The sequence below is a fragment of the Sorghum bicolor genome, chromosome 5 (genome assembly GCF_000003195.3).
Source record: "Sorghum bicolor cultivar BTx623 chromosome 5, Sorghum_bicolor_NCBIv3, whole genome shotgun sequence".
Classification (NCBI taxonomy): Eukaryota; Viridiplantae; Streptophyta; class Magnoliopsida; order Poales; family Poaceae; genus Sorghum; species Sorghum bicolor.
In genome coordinates, this window is record NC_012874.2 from 10,333,293 (window position 1) to 10,339,262 (window position 5,970).

The window sequence follows — 5,970 nt, forward strand, 5'->3', positions numbered from 1 at the left end:
GTGAGCACGGCTAGTATACCAGTTTAATAAACACTCTGCAGAGGTCGTACATTTTTACCCATGAGTCATGATTTACCCTTTTGCCCGAGGTAGCTAACCTCTTAACCCCCTTCCAATACATATATTCTCTCTTCTTTCTCTGCCAATCATATCTTTGTATTTCTTGGTTCTTGTGTAGATGTGGTTTTTAACTTAAACCCAATTTCTATGATTTTTACTCTCTCTCTTCAATAACTACATTGCCACATTAGCAAAACGTTTATTTGATAGTACAATTAATATTTATTGAAACTATAATAGTTTCTGCATTATTAGGAGTGCTCTAATATGTGCAACATCCTTCATTTGTTTTTGCTATATCTTGGAATCCTTCCACACTACCATTGCATTAATACTTAGTGACCTTTCATTCTGGAATACGAGACAAACTTCACGGTTTTAGAGCTATACACGGAAAAAGGAGTTGGGGAATATGTGACTGTTTGGCTACTACCTGATGACATGGAAAGTTGACGTGCATAATTGTCATATCATTAGTGGGGTAATTATTTCTAACTACCACTACGTGAAAAACTTACTAAGAGAGCGCCTCTCCCCTCCACACTGTAGGGGCGGCTAACATTTGAACTGCCCTTACAGTGGCTGGGCCGGCAACCAAGAAGTGAGCCGCCCTTGCAGTGTTCTCCGTAGGGGTGATTGGTGTTACTAGCCGCTCTTACAGTGGGCGAGGCACTGTAGGGGCGGTTGGTAACACCAGCCGCCCGTACAGTGGTCTGTAGCATAAGTGGCCAGCCCACTTTTTTTCTCCGCGAGCCACTCACTTCCACTCGAAAAAAAGGCTTGGAAGGCCTTGGGCACCTCCCTAAAATCACTCTAGTATGGGGGGAGGTTTTGAACTTAAATCCTTTGGTGGGGAGCTTGTTTAAGGTAAAAAACTGCTATTCCCACCCTCTAATCCAAGTTTTATTGGTTGGTTAATGAGCAATTTGCATTTTGGTTTTCTCTCTCTTCCATGGAGCTTGAGCTTTGTGTTGACCAAATTAGAGCTTATCTATGATGCTATTAGTGTAGAATAGGTAGAGACACCACCTTGCACCATCAATTAGGTGATATAGCTTGATTTTAATGGAGATTAATTATAGTTTCATGTATGGAGAGAAAAGGCATTCTAGATCTAGGGTTTCCTTTTTTTGTTTTTGTTTCATAAAATTGGAATGTGGTTGGCATGAATAGTTATTGGTAAACTAATAGTTGTTGCTAATATTAATTGTTTCTAATAATGATAGATAATAATTGGTACTATTAATTATGTCTAATAATCATTTCTAACATAATTATTGCTAACAATGATAGCTAATAACTGTTGCTAATAATGGTAGATAATAATTGTTACTTATTAATTGTTGCTAATAATGGTAGCTAATGATTGTGGCTAATAATTATTCTCAAGTAATTAATTTTTTTATTTATGTATAGATGGAGAATAGGGCTACTTGGATGTATGGTTTGCCAAGGTACTCGCAAGCCTATGCTGATGAGGTTCACAAATTTATTACAGTCGCGGTGAATCATGCAAAGATGTTGTCAGCAGAAAATAATTGTTCAGTTATTTGTCCTTGTAAAGATTGAAAGAACCACTTAGCAACTTATGATGTGGAAATCATTAGATCACATCTGATTAGGCGAGGATTTGTTATGAACTACACAGTATGACTTCATTATGGTGAAGTAATGTTTCTTGATGGCAACGATGATGACCAAGAAGACGATGCTGAAGAAGGCCAATTGTTGTCCCAATACGCAGACATGTTTGAAGCACAAATGCAACATGATTCAACCAATGAACAAGCACGTGGTGATGATGTCGGTGGTGTCGACAATAATGATGGGGATGTTGGTGGTGTTGACAATGCTGAGGCATGTGAGGGGGATGCATAAAACTTTGACAACTTAGAGAAAATGCTTCGGGCCATTGGACCAGAAATACTACAATAGAAGAAGGGTCTAGAAAATCTAGAGCGGGTGAAAACAGCGTCAAAGGAGACTGTGTATGGTGTTGAGAAGGGCTATCCAACACACTAGACAGCTCCGTTTTGTTCTTGAGCTACTCATCCAGAAGGCTAAGTACGGCTGGTCAGACTACAGTTTTGACGATCCGTTGCATCTTCTATCATCTGTGCTGCCACTGCCGAACTTAGTTCCCTCCAACACATACCATGTTAAGAAGGTCATTGTTGATGCAAAAGCTGATCTACAAACACAAAGGACTAATACCCGATTTAAATGTTAAGGCGTGCCAGCCGATTTGACCTTATTATCGGCGAAGGTGATAACTCGAACACTTTGGTCCCGACAACAGCGATGCGCCCGGATGTCACGGCCAAGAGGTATTCACGCGGAACTCGAGAATACGCCGAGCTTAAGTCGACGAACTCTTAAGAACTCGTAATAAAAAAGGAAAATATGACGAAGTCATCGAAAAAGTAGATGCTGGAATATGAGTAAAAACTTGTGTTTGATTGATTGATAGATATCTCATTACAAGGCCCTAGGGTCTACATTTATACCCTGCTCAAAGAGCTACAATCATACACGACTAGGACTCGAATTCTAAATTAAACAGAATCCGTATACAAAACGAATTTAAATAACTAAGGAAAACATAAAACTACCCCCTTGTAACCGACCGGGACACCGCCACAGATCAATCGACAACCTCCACGCTTTCCTTCAGAGTCATCGGCAGTCTTCCTATTATGGCCATCGGCAAACACCAATATTGATCATCGGCAAGAATACGTCACCACCTCTGGACTTAGTCATATTCAATCGTCTCTTCATTGGCAACTATCCTCATCGGCAACTCTTCTGCAGACTAGTTACCGTTGCTCCACCTGCCGATCTATACTCTACTGGTCCCTGGGTACGTGTCCAAAAACGGTGTTAACACATGCCCCCCATTTCGGAGTATAAAATAATTAATGCTCCGAAATTCTCTGCAGTAATGATGCCTTTCCGTAATTAATTCTCCCAATTTGGTAATCGACCGTTTGAATCTGAACAACCTTGGCCCAATTCTCCCGTAGGTTCCTTGAATTCCTCAACCTTCCGAACCGGATCTCTCCACTTTATGCGCCCATTGGCAATATTACCATTAGAGGGAACTGTCGATGGACCAACCAAGAAATCCCGCACAGTAAAATATCTCTAGATCATGACCGCTTCCTGTCAAATGATCTGCGCAATCCCTTGATTATCGTGCGAACAGTTACCATATCCACCTGAGTACCCTCGGATTTCACGGATACGGTGAAGAGATAAGTGAAATTTGCCCTTGCCCGTTTTGTCCTATAAATACTCCCTTCTCGGGTACTCCTTCTCCATCGCATCATTCTACAGCCCCAACTCTGCCTTCCTGGCGGCGGCACTTTTCGAGAGCTCCAAGAACTCCAGCAAGAACTTCCTCCAACAACCCCCAAGTTTCCGATCTTCTTCTCTGTGGGGCAATGGCCGTCAACTTCGTCGTCCCTGAGGTTAGCTTACCCTCCTTCTTTTTTCGTATTCTTGTTGTACCTTTGTCCATCCGCAATTCCTTTTACTGAATATTCCCCCTTTTTTTACTTTTTCTTTCATCCTCACAATCTTTAGGACTTGGCCGACAAGATCGTAATCCCTACCGATCAACCCCATCTCCAATGCCTTGGTCCACTAGGAAACTTAGATCCCACCGATCTTATAAACGTAGAGACAAATAGAATCCCCTTTAGAGCTGAGAATTTTTCTCTAGATCTATGGAAAGACGCCTTCCGTTCCTGGCCCAGTCCTACCAAGGGATGGAAGGATTGGTTTCTGAGAGTCAGTAACTCAAATGAGGTCCAATGGGGTGAACGGAAATTAGATCAGTGCATTAGATTGTCTCTTGCTGATATGGAGAGAAATGAGTCACTATTGATAGATGCCTCATACTTTAGGTCAGACACCCTCAATGCTTTCGTGTTTGGCCATGACCCTGCTTCCCCTACACTTGCCGATGTACTTATGCTCACCGGCTTAGACATATCCACTGCCGATACCACCCACTTGTTCGACACCAAACCCAGTGCTAAGGTGGAAACTCGTGCCATCGGTGGTTGATCAGGGTACATTCAGAAGTACCGAAGAATAGGTCCTGTCAATGCAAAGGAACAGACCACCTTTCTGAACATGTGGCTGGATAAATTTGTATTCTTTGGCCGATCGGTAGGACCAACTTTTGTTTACTTGTCGGCAGCAGAAAGATTAGCCAATGGTGGCTGATTTCCTCTTGGCCAATACCTACTTGGCTTTGCTTATCACCTCCTCCACCAGGTAGCCCAGAAACTACTGCTTGGCCAACCTATCGACAACTTAGGGGTCCCTGGTGGTTCATCAATATGTGGCTTAGTCTCCACATGCACAAGCGCCTTGAGTTCGACCTCTTTGCACAGCGCTTCCCTAGGGATATAGCCGAGGATTATGAACTCGATGAAGAAGAATCGGCAAATCGTTCCCCTCGGAACTTTAGCGAAGCTGCCATAGTTTTGCCTGGCACAGGTGGTAACGCAGACCAGGTTAGCCGATTCTTCCAAACTCTGTATGAGGGCCTGACCAGAGAATAGCGGGCATGGATGCCTTATGAAGACTCAGATACCAGATTTCCCTTGACTTTCCACCCCTTCAACGATGCTCTTAACAAGGACCGTGATGTGATGATGGCAATTATCACCCCAAGAGCCATACCAGTGAACTTCTTCTGTAGTGGGAAAGCCTCCAATCTGACCTATGAGTTTTATAACCCATCGGCATTAGCTCGCCAACTAGCTTTCGGCCAACTGCCGATTGCACTCTGCTACGCCGATGTGATAAAGCCAAGGGAAACTATCACTAGCCATCTCGAGTGGATCAGAGTAGCTCAATTGCCACCAAATGCCGATACAGATGCCGATCTATCGGATTGGATCCCGGCCCTCTTCATTACTCAGGCATACAAACAGTGATGGGAAGAATGGAAAGAACACCTGTTCTGCAGATCGGCTCTAACATACCGTGGCATGATCGACCCCAAATACAAAGTTCCGGACAATACTGTAAGTACTTTAAACCGATGCTTCAATTCCTTCACTCTCATTCTCTATCGGTAACTCACTTTCCTTGTCATATACAGGTCGATGACACACCACCATTAGTCAGCAGGAGTGGTAAGCCGATTGAGCTCCTTCCATCGGGCCCGATCTCTTTGATCGGCAACAACGCCCCAACCTTGGCTGCTATAATGCATCGGGGTGTACGTCTCAAGAAAGTTACCACCAAGCGGACGAAGACATCCCCATCGGTAGCTGCCTCTACCTTAGCACAAGCCTTCAAGGTAAATTTTCGAATTCTTTTACTCATACCGATTCCATTCTTATACATATTACACTTGTACTCATAAACTTCTCACTGTTGTATCAGCACACCGGTACATCGGCAAAGACCAGAAGTACGACTGCCGATGCCCCCCAGTCCAGTCAACCGAAGAGAAAAGGTTCCAAGAGTACCAGATTACAAGCAAAGCGCCACAGAACAGCAACGCCTTCTCCTCCCCCAGTATCTCCGATCCCAGTAGAATCATCCCCTTCTCCTCCAGAAGCCTAGATACAACCAGCACCGTCTCCTCTTCAACCACAAGAAGAAACCCAAACAGAAGAACTCCAGCCAAAAGAACCTCAACCAGAAGGACCTCAGCCGGAAGAAACATCGGCTGATGTACACGAGCAGATTGCCGATCCAGCAAGCTTAATCATAGCATCGGTAGTTTCCTCGATTCAGACTAGTACTGCACCTCCTCAAGGTAACATACTTTTTATTTATTGCCGATGAACCCACTTTTTCCAATTTATAATTACCTCTGTTAATCTTTCAGCTGACATAGTCTCATCGGCGATCCCAGCCGATCAACCTGTGGTTCCATCG